General features: G+C 41.3%; 1 protein-coding gene across 1 annotated transcript in view; it reads right to left on the bottom strand.

Moving 5' to 3' along the window:
* The window catches only part of LOC6612267, a 56,267-nt gene that overhangs the window by 18,780 nt on the left and 25,426 nt on the right, over window positions 1–12,061 (bottom strand). The window lies entirely within an intron of this gene.

Consider the following 12,061-nt stretch of genomic DNA (forward strand, 5'->3'; position numbering starts at 1 on the left):
ACCCAGTCGAAAGATCAGTTTTCAGGGTCAGCGGGTGAAACATGCTCATTATCCTGCTAATCACACTCCACACACTTACACACATCCGCATTTATGCACACACACACACACATATATTCATATCCGCCATGTTTGTCGCAAATAATCTGATAGACGTGAAGATGGTTGGCATTTAAATTAAAGATTGCGCCACCCAAGCACAAAAACTTGCCGACTTGATACGACAGCGATTCGCACTCCGGTTAGCACGTGCCATCCCTTTTGTGCAGATTTCTGGCCTGCCCGCCTCCCAATCCTGTGGGCACTTCAATTAGGAACCACTACCACTACCACTTCCAGTTTCAGTGTACGGCCTGTTTTTGGCCATGGCTTGGCTTGCATTTTTGGCGACCCGCCCTCAATGCTAATTAGGTGAAGACATCGCAGCACGTTTCACTCCGCCCCAAAAAGCGGGCTGAATTTAATGAAACATGTTCAATTGCTGTCGCCGCACATGTTTGTGGCATATATCCTGTCATTCAATCTTGTTCGGGAGACCAGATACTGTCCTGCGATAAGTAAGACACAAATTGTATGTGTTGTGGGTGGCACAGGGAAAAACAAAACACTTCTAGCATTTGAAAATGAGGAAACTGAACGGCAGCAGCAGCAAGGCAACCTAATTGTTCTTAATTAATTTCTCTGTTTTCGTTCTTACAAGAGGTACAAATAAACAATGAATGGGTTGTCTAATAAATAGTTTTCTCTTGTTTTCAAACATTTGCCCAAAAAGCAAGAGTGAACTACAAAATGCTTGCAAATTTCGTTAGCAAATTTTCGTTCATTTAGCAACTGTAGTAACACAAATTTTCGCTCAGTGTCTGGCCCGTTGAAATAACTACACGCATCTGGCAAATCAAGCGAGGTAATTGGTAATTGCATCTGCATATCAATTCTCTTTGACCCCACAATTGAAATTGATATCTGGAGCATGGCAGTCAAAAGCAAGAGCAAAAGCCGAAGCAAAATCACAAGGACATGCACATGCAATTGGGAATGGAAATACTTTTGGTTCACCTCAAGCCTAATGCGACAGTATTTTCGGCTTTTCGCATTGCCAAATGCCAATCTGCATTCCACAGCCAGCTACGACACGATTATCCTGCCAATTTGCGCAGTTCCTGGCGAATGGGGCCATATCATCAATCATGTGAAAGGCATCAAGACCACAGACCAAAACAATGCTGTCCTTCGTCCTTCACAGCGAACAGAATCCATCTCCAACATGTGTGTGTCCGATTTATGCACTTAAAGTGTTTTGCACCAAAAATTAGCGCAAATATATGAGTCTTTATGAGCAGTCTAATTATATATTTTTTTTCATTAAACATATTCATTGCACATTTGCAAATAATTCGTTTAACGCTAAAATGTGTTATTTTATTACACCTAGCCTTAACATTTGTTTACTTCGTGCAGTTCATGCTGTTTTTGGGATTAAATCGCCATTATTTAGCTGCCCAAATTTATGCCAGTTAAATATTGACTCATTCAAAGAATGGAAAAACAATTTGTTTGCATTATTTTTGGCACAAACTATTGGTTGTTATTTTATAATAATTACTTGTTAGGCTTTATAATTCTATCAATAAATGTTATGCCTATGGATTTGGTATATCTATCTTTCTGGGAACTATTATTCCAAGAACTTATTTCTTCAATAAACTAGCAAGAATTTACTTCTTTTCATTCAAAAAGCTTGTGTTGCTTTTCGATTTTCCTTTGAAACAAATATCTAGATTCGCTCTTGTGCCTATTTGTGCCCATTTGGGCTATGCTTCGATTCCCGGCCATCTTGGCATTTAAATATTACACCTGTTATCCACGCCATTTGCCAGCTTAACCACACCCCCTCTCTCACGCCCACTCTGGCACACACACCTACGCACATTCACCTAAAGGCGGTGCAACATTTATTTTGCCCTTTTAATTGCTGACATTTATTGAACGCTTCGTCGTGTGTTAAATCTACCGTGAGAAGAACGCAACATCGATGGCGGATGGATTGGAGGACAGGTGGGGAGAAACACTCTTGTATGCACGCATTACATGTGAGAGTGTGTGTGTGACTGTGTGTGTTTTACCTCGTGTGTGTGTGTGTTGTTACCTTTGAGGCTGACTTAAGTGCAAACTTATGCCAATTATGCAAAGCTTTTCCCAGCAGGCATCGAGCATTCAATTTTACATACACGCGAAAAATAATGTTTAATTGATTAAAATACATAAAAAGTTTAAGAGCAAAAAAAGCAACACTCAAAATAATTAAATTAACTGGTAAAAAGTATTTCCAAAGGCATATAATTGTATACATACATACTCGCATAAGTAACACTTTAATTAGTATCTCAGTAATTAGTTTGCAATGGGTTTCTCTCCGTGTACGCAGAGTTCAATGAAAGTGGGGCAAAGCGGGGAAAACTGAAGCAGATTACACGGATCATTAGCTCAAATGAGAAAGTTCACATGTTCAGCTCCTGGTGATGGTGATGCTTCTCCGGCTGCCTCACCAAACACGACGTCCAGCACTTAATCAAATGCAAGAGCAGCGCCCAACCAAGAGAAGCCAACCAAGTGTCCAGGTCCTGCTCGGAGTCCTGGCAAGGACTCCAGATGAAGGGACAGGGAAAACGAGATATGTGCCGCGGCGAAGATAAATGCTTTTAAGATGGCGAGGATAAGGGCTGTATGGTGGTCGAGAAGACATCGAGATGTGTGTGTGTGTACAACCAATATGATTGAAACGAAGTAACTTTCCAGGACATGCGACAGGACACACACACACACGTGCAGTTATTTGTGCAGTTATTTGCGGAATTTTGATAGATTTTCCTGCAACTGATTTGCGCACGTCCCAACGAAGGCACGAGGTGAATCAAATGGAGCGACCATAGATCGCATCCTTTTCCCTTTCCATCGCATCCTTTCTACCGCTCCATTTGATACAGACCACTCCCCGCTTTTCCCCCTTTTTTTTTTTTCTTTTTGTTAAAGTGCAAACCAGTGTCTGTCTTGTTCAAGTCGGTCCTTTTGCCGTTTGTAAGTTTGTTGCCTTATTGATGACAGGTCACTGGCAAAAAAAAGAAGGGCATCCACAGAATGGGAAATCTTATGATCTCCGTTAGATAATGTTTTAATTATTAATAGTGTTTTTGTGCTTGCTTTGCTGCCATTCCATTTAGTTCGTATAGTTTAGCCTTGCCAGATAATTAGTCGTTCTAAACTAGCTTTTAATAGTTTCTTTGAAATATGGAACCTGTGTGCAATTAATAGCAATAGTTGATTGATATTTTCAGCTAAAAACCAGAGTTACTCTCCCATTTTTCCTCTCGCCAATTAATGGCACAAAATTTTTCTGCAAGTGCCGATAAAAGAGTCATTACGATGGAAGTGGGCAGGATTCGGCGGAAGGGGAGGACATCACATCGCATCACATCACGGATGCCGCCAAAAACGATTCTCGTGTCTAAGCTGACTAGCCGTTCGTCCAAAAAATTGAAAGCCAAAAGGAGAGCAACCATTATGGCAGGGTGAAAAGGATGGCCAAAGGGGTCACATATCCAAATATCCATTTCTCTCACTCATTGCGTTTTTGGCAACTTGCTGCACAATTAAACGGCAAATCACGCCTAGGATTTCGTAAAAGCATCCAGTTCCTCCTCCAGCACATCCTCTCCTGAATGGAGCAACAACAATGGATGGCCAAAACCGCACAGAAAGCAATTGGGAAATGGCACAAAAACTGGAGCACGGCCAAAGGCGAAACCATGGAGAGATCGCTGGCGGAGGAGTATACAGAATACCGAGGCGGATTCGGATTCGGAGGATACGGCGGCGGGCGATGTGGATGCGAATGCGGATGCGGATGCGGAGGGCAGTAGATTGATGACGAGCTGTGTGCGGGAAAAACCACCGACGTTGGAAACTTGGCCGGAGGGCAAAAAGTAAATTGCAAATGAAATGTACAGAGAGCGATGGCGAAATGTCTGGACAACCGAGCAGGGGGGGGGGGGGGGATGATGTGGGTCAAAACTGATCAGCGGGGCGGTTTGGGGCGGTCAACGAGTCATAAAGAACCAGAAAACAAAAGTTAAGCCAAAGACCAAAAAATTCCGTGGAAGCCATAAAGCCCCGGGCTCCAACAAAAAAAACAACAACAACACAAAATCGGGTTGCGGAAAAAATGAAGTTAGTATATAAAAACAAATGTGATTCTGTGCAAAACAGACACGAAAAGATCATAAATGTCACAGGAACCAGGAGATAACTATATAAGAATGGAATGGAAACAACAAATAATAATTAAATCAAGTGCAGCTGGCAATTTAAAGAGGAACTATCACTAATTATATAATAAATTTAATAGATATACATATATACATAATTACAGCTGTTAAATAACTATTAAAACAAATATTCCATGTACCACAAAAAAACTTTGATTATGTTAATAAAACATAATTACTTTAATTTTTTCTTCCTGCATTTTACTTATGCATGTTCTCAGCGAACATAAACAATTATTGTAACTTTTTCAACTTCATAAGTATAAATGCGCCTTTTTTGTGCTACCAACTCCAGACAAAAAGCGTACATTGCTGCAATTAGAGTTGTTTATTATTTCGAACAATGGCCTGCGTATACAATACGTTAGTTACAACCCACAAAAAGGCCAAACACTCGTCGAAAAATGCACAGCCTTTGTCCCCGAATCGTAGGCACCCATATTCCCCACATCACTGTGGAAACACATGGGAATTCCTAATGCCTAATACCAAATCGAGGGGTATCAAAGGTGGGCACGAAACTATCAAATTGATTATCCCCAAGCTGTCGGCCTGAAGTTGCCTAATTCTATTACCGGCCCCCGCTGACCACATCCACATCCACATTCACATCCAAATCCGAATCCGAATCCTAGCATCCGCACAAATGGATTCAAACAATAACTCACAAAAATCCTCACAATTTGCTGAACTTGAGCCCCCCAAACGCACAGACACTACGGGTTAAAGGGGTGGAGGTGGAGGTGGAGCTGGAGAGGGGTGGGGGTGTCCGACAAATGCTTAGGCTTAACCCACTTGAGGGGCCCTTGGGTTAGATTGTAACCAACTCGAGTTAACCCATTAGTGTCCGTGGGGGTGATGGAGCTGGAAATGAAAATGAAAAAACAATTTCACTGCAAAGTGAAACGTAGAGTCACGTCTAAAGGGGTTCGCCTCTTGTTGTTATTGCTTAGTTGGTGATTTTGTGGAGCAAGCAAATAAATTGGAAAAAAAAAGAAAATATGTAGGGGCAGCAGCACGAGTACTGGGAAAATCAGTTAGATAGCTGCCACACAACCCGCTCCCCATTACCCCCCGCCATTTGTCCTCCATCCTTTCGTCATGTTGAGTCTCGCAATGATTGAATGCCCGGTCACACACACACACACACACACATGACTGGCACTGAGAAAAAAAAATGATGGAAGCAAAAATGATTTCACACATAAAATATATATTCAAGCAACTAAATTTGACATTTCCTTTTACCTATGAACTTTATTAAGTTTAAATCAATAAATATATATTTTCTACTTTTGATTTGAATTTGTTTGCTGACAAAACTTGGGCACAGTGTGCGTTAAAAAAAAAATACGAGCTCGAAATTCAATTGAAAGCCTCGCAAATGAAGAATTTTCTGTGCACTTTTCTAGGGCACACGTAGCGGCACTCGAGGGTTAAGGGGCTGATGGGCGGTATTTTGGATCAAGACGTCCGAGCCAACATAAAATTTGTTGTGCAAAACATAAAAACCAAACAGAGAACGACATGAAAATGTGGCAAGAAAGAAATAGACGCCAGACCAGTTCACCAAGTGAAATTCCAGAAAATACTACAAACAAGCATCAAAAAAAAAAATTACATATACTATATATAGGAAAGAGAATGTGGGAAAACTAGAAAATACTACAAACAAAACAAAGCAGGGGGAGGTAGGTGGTGGCTAAAACTAGCAAAAAAAAAAATAAAATAAAATAAAAAAAAAATGTAGAAATGCTGAGCACAGAGAATCATGAAAAATGTAAAGAAAGCAAAGAAAGTAAAACAACGTGCAGTGAGAAAAGAAGCTGGGAAAATAAAAACTAAATCAAAAAGGAAAACACAAGCCGAGATACAAGTCCACGTCTTATGCTAAGAATTTTGATGCACTTACAAAAATGTACCAGTACTAGTACGAGTACGATTCCAGGGAGGGGGTGGTGAAAGTGGGCGGAGAAAGCGGGCGATGGCAAAGGGGCAGATGTGTGCAACTGCCACAAGTGGCACTGACGAAGGCAAACACTGATTGGCACAAGGCCAGCGATACAGCAAGCACCAAAGAACATTTCACTCGAGAATCCCGCACAAATGTTTTCCCTTTTCCCCCTCCACGCCCCCAAAAAATATAAAAATAAAAGAATAAAAAAAGGAAACTAACAAGTTTCAAGTATTTCGCCACACAATGATACTGAGACTGAGTCTCAGGATATAATGTCCTTCAATTAGTTGGAGTCAATAGCCAAAAGCTGACCACGAAATGCTAGACGCCACTCAAAGTTGAAGTTTAATCTTTTTAGTTGGCAAAATAAATATACATGTAAAATTGGAATTTTTCTTCGTTTTAAAATGGTCACATGGTTAAAGGAATAGGAGTTTTGGGCTGCCAATTAGCAGTAAGGTCATCAAAATTTGCAAAAACTTCAAAAAATCAAAAACTTTCAGGTGAAAGTCCTATGCGATTTGAAATCCAATTACGAGTTTAACGAGATATGACAATCTAGATTTGGACTCTTACATCAAATCTTATGACCAAAAAACGGATTATTTTTTAAGAAAAAATTAAGAAAGTGAGTTTTGAAAAAAAAATCAATTTTTCAGAGCGTTTTTTTATCATAATTTGGCCGAATATTGTCATAAAGCGCCGTAAAAACTATTTTTAAGAGCCAATAAATATTTTGTACGATTTTTTGCGTAGTTTATAAATTTTTGGTAAGGCTGTGCTTCAACTTGGGGTAGGAATCGTAAATTAAGGAATCTGCTACCGCGATAAGAATACCTGATCGAACCCAAATCAATTGGAATGCACTTTCAATAAATTATAGGTAGCTGGCATCGGAGAATACCCAACTCATTTATCGAGTGCGGAGCGTGATGCCGCAGTCAAGCATTTCGGATAAACGAAGTGCGATGGAATCGTGCCCGATTTGATTGCCAATACCCCAGTCACGCATTCAGTCTTCAGACTTCTACGACATCTTCGGCACTCACTCACTCCGTGAGGAGTTTAAAAACCGCAATAAATAAATCTTTTGGGGTGCCCAAGTCCCAGGCGCAGACATGGATACTCAACCCAAGCCGAGAGCAGCGAGAATAAAATACAAATAATATGAAAAGGGATATAAAAACTGGGCCTGGAGCTGTCAGCCCGCTGGACTCGTTGTTGACGGTTTGCGGCCACCAAAAAGCGGACACGGCTGCGGATATTCGGGTATGCGGATAAGCGGATGTGCGAATATACGGATGCGGTTGGGGCCTGCATAATGACCCACAAGCATAGAGCTGAGTTTATATTCCTCCTTTGGCCGCTGCCACATGCCAACAACTTGGTAATCTTTTGCATCATCGAGAGCGAATGAATTACGTGGTTGGGCAGAAAGCAAAAGCCAACAAAGGCAAAAACAACACGAAAGTGAGAAAAATCGAAAGAAGGAAAAGTGGGCAAAAGGGGCAAACAAGTGGGCGGGGTCCTTCGGCGACTGTTGCTTCTTTGGGCCCGCTGGAAATGCATAAACAAGCTGAGCACTGAGCACTGAGAACCGAGTCGTTTTCCTGCCACATCCAGACGCCACTTGAAAGTACATGGCCCAGTGAGGAAACCGAAACCGAGACAGGGACAGCAAATGGCGCGCGAGGGAGATGGGAGATGGGCAAATGGAAAAGGGAATCGGCGGCCCCGAAACCAAAAACCCAAACGGAAGCCGCACCGTGAGACAAACTGCAGTGGAAACCCCGGAGGGAAACCGCAACCGAAATGGTTAGATGCATTACAAATGCAACTAATGAACTTCGGACAATATTCGCTTCAAAATTTAATAGCTGCTATCCAAATGCCATTTAAGTGTGAGCTGTAGAGCAGATAAATGAATTTTAAAATCATTTAATCACTTGCAATGCATAATCCCTGGACAAAGTGTCCAAAAGTATGCAACCATAAATACTTTATCAAAAATGCCGAAGCACAAGCTTTTCATTTTTGCAACACACCAAGTCCGCCTGTAATTTCCCAATTGAAGAGCCTGAGATCTGCTAAACACTTGCCTAATTTAATCCAGGACCACTGTGTAATGTATCCTGCAGTTGGAGGAAACGGAGGTGGGAAGACGGAGGCCTTAGAGCCAGAAAATGCGAATGGGACTGGCACGGACAGTTTCGGTTGCTACTCGCGTACATCTGGCTGCGAACGATTCGCATATGTACCCAGCACGTTCTTCATTCAATGCCATGAAACGTGTTAAGCAGCTGGGGGTTTTTATTTTCAATGGAAGTCCTGTCTGTGTGCGACTGTGTGTGTGTGTGTGTGTGGGTGTGTGAGTGCGCGTTTATGTGTGCATGTAAAGGGGGGGGGTAAATTTAATCAGTATGGCATTGCGAGCATTCCGATAGACAACCTGAATTTAGATAACAAATTATGCATTGCCTCCACACGAAGACCATTTCAATTGTTGCACATGTGTGAGGCGGAGGACGTGACGCGAGGAGGCATATCCTTTTCGGCTCCCTCCACCCCTTTCATCCTTTTGCTTTTGCTTTTCCTTTCCTTTCACTTTTTTTTTTTTTTTTGTTTTTTTTTTTGTTTTTGGTCTGGCCCGGCAGAGGTCAGCAATTTTCATTTGAGAGCTTCGAGAGCTGAGGCGAATTTAGTAGGTCGCCAGGAAATGACAGTTATTGCCATTTGCCTTTCAGTTCTCCACATAGCTGGGCGGCTCCTTTGATGCCTCGTTTTTACACCACAATTACGAGCGATGAATGAAAATGCAATGGAAAAAGACTTTCAGAATGCACCCGAACACCGGCCATCGACCATCGAGCATCGGGCATTGGGCATCCGGGGAAAGCCCCAAAAAGTATGCTGTGGGATTTGGCACAAAGCGGAGCTACATTTTGTTTATTTCTGGCCTGTCAGTCACGTGTTGACGCAGTTTCCTCTCCCTTCCTTTTGGCCGTTTTTATTTTTTTCCAGAGTGGAGGGGGCTAGGGAATATAATTGCACTTTGGTTCCGTTTCCAGTTCATTTGGTATTCGTTTCGTTTCGATTCGATTCGGTTTGTTGTTTAAGCCGAAATTGAGTTATGCTACAACAGGTTACAGGATATTCGGGGCTTTTGGTGGGAAGGCTTCACTCGACTGGAAGGTAACCCGAAAACTGAGAACCTAATTGGACACATTGATTTTGAGCTGCAAAAAGAAAGCAAAGCAAGGGGGCGAAGAACGGAAGGGAAGGAAAAAGAAAGAAAGGAAAGAGCAGCCTCAAAGGAAAAGCACAACTGCGGAAAAAAACAAGTATTTGGCTGGTTTGGGTATGGGAGAAACAACAACAAGCACAGCTGTAACAAAAAATGTTCGGAACTTAAGTAAACAATAGCCAATTAAAATACCGTCAAATTAAATAAATTAAATGCTACCTTAACCGACATCACAATAAATAATTTAACTAAAAAAAAAACTGCGTTAAATCCCCATTTATAACACCTTACGTTATTAAATACAAAACCAATCATTGCTGGCCACAAAATAATATAATCGTTTATCAGCGCACCGCAAACCTGTGTTGTTGTTTTTTTGCCCCCACAAATGAAATAAAAGTACATTCCGTATGGAATGACTTTGCTGACCAGACGGGACTGTACCGCATTAAATAAAAGTATTCAACAAAGGCAAATCCACTCCAATCACTCACCTACAAAACCCAAACTGTCGAATCCCGAAAAATGTTGCATGGGAAAAGTCAAAAGTGCAAACACTCAACCGCCCAACTCCGCACGCCACCTTACACACTTGTCCCCAACATTTTTGTCATAATCCAAAGCCAAAAAACCAATAGACCGAACCACACACACACCCATACACACACACGCATACAAACACGTGTCCAATTTTCGCATGGATTTCAGTTTTGCCGTGTTGTTTTTTTTTTTTGTGTGTTAGGCAAATAAATGAAATGAAATGAAACATTTTAACAATAAATGCAAATTTAGCTAAGCCACCTATTGGCAACTAAAACCGACACGGACGACAAAATAGACAAACAGGAACGCACACACACACAAACACACACACACACAAACACACACACACCGTAACAGACGCTTACGCACACATGCTAAACCAAATCGAAAAGTCTATAAAGCAGCAAAGCCACCAAAAAATAGGGAAAGGAACCGAACAAAAATGCGATGAGCGAAAAAAGAGAAGAGGATTCAAGAGGGGACACTACACTGAACGAAAATCGCTGTATTTTAAAATAGAATTAAATAACAACCTTATGCCCTAAAAGTAAAATATAATTAAGTTTTACTTTATAGTTCAATCTCAAAAGTTTCAAAAAGTGTAACTTTCTGTTTTTGATCCTTTTACACACATGGATATTTCTCTCTGTGTAGGCATGCAAATTTTTCGCGCATCTGGCACAGTCACACACACACACGCACACGAAAGTAGCGAAATCAAAAGCGCTCTTTGTGTGGGTGAGCGTGAAAAGTGAATGGCGAAATGTGTCAGCATGTGGCTACAAAAAAAAGGGAAATTTATATTTTTTTTTATGTTACTAGCTTTGGGGCATCTGACCAATTGTATGATTTAATATGACAATGGGCTGGTGGTCTCTTTTGCGGGCGTGCGAAAGTGTGAGTGTTAGTGTGAATGTGAATGTGAATGTTTTGGTTTGGGTGCTTGTGCATGTGTGTGCTTTCGTTTTCACATATGGACACATAAAAAAACCACTCAACTAAGCCTTTATTTAATAACAAACTAAGCACAAAGCAACTGCGGGCTGCTCTCAAAAACCGAAAAGCAATCAGCGACTAAGCTAATACACTCAGCAGTGCGGAAATATCGGATTTAACAACGACTGAATAAATCTGAATATGCTCGTTTTTCATCTCTCGATTCTTAATCTCATATAAAGCGTATGAAACATATAGATCTAACGAGTTTTTTTTTTTAGTTTTCTAGTTATTTATAAACTTTAAAATCAACCAATTCAAAGATCTCGATTAAATCAATCCAAAAGTATTAGAAAACCCAACAATTTTGAAGTGATATCCAAAAGTACGTTGGCAATCGCTCACGTGGAACATCGATTCCAATTCCTTTTTCGATTCGCTCTTAAGCAAACGACTTGAAATTTGAAAAGTAAACGAAAAGATGATAAAATAATTCAAATACAAACAGAGGGGCAAACACCAGCGTAAAACGCCCACACACACACACACTCACAGCCAAAACCGATATACAGATGTGTGGGTTTTGGGTTTTGGTTATAGATGGCTGCATATAAACTGAAAATCGAAAACCATATTTCAATTTGCGGCATTTAGCCCACACACACACACAAACACACACACACAAACACACACACACAAACACACACACACACAAACACACACACACACAAACAGTGAGTGGAACTGGAAAATCGGGAGGCAAAAGGACACGCATGATCAAATTGATACGCTTGCCGTAACGAGCAGCATTCGCTGAGTGTGTTGGGCATACCGTACGTATACGTATTCTGTGTTCTGCTGTGGGTTAAGGTGGCATGCGGTGGGTTAAGCCTGTATGCTCGGGAGGGCTAACTGGGTGGTTGAGATTTCGGGGGGTGCGGCGAGCGACAGCGGCGGCAACTAATCGACCCGGAGCGAATGCCTCGAATCAAATATAAATTGCAACTCTGTCGATGAATGTTCCCATGTCCGCATTTCACTATTTCTGTGTACTTGAGT

The sequence above is a fragment of the Drosophila sechellia genome, chromosome X, assembly GCF_004382195.2.
Source record: "Drosophila sechellia strain sech25 chromosome X, ASM438219v1, whole genome shotgun sequence".
NCBI classification, from domain to species: Eukaryota; Metazoa; Arthropoda; class Insecta; order Diptera; family Drosophilidae; genus Drosophila; species Drosophila sechellia.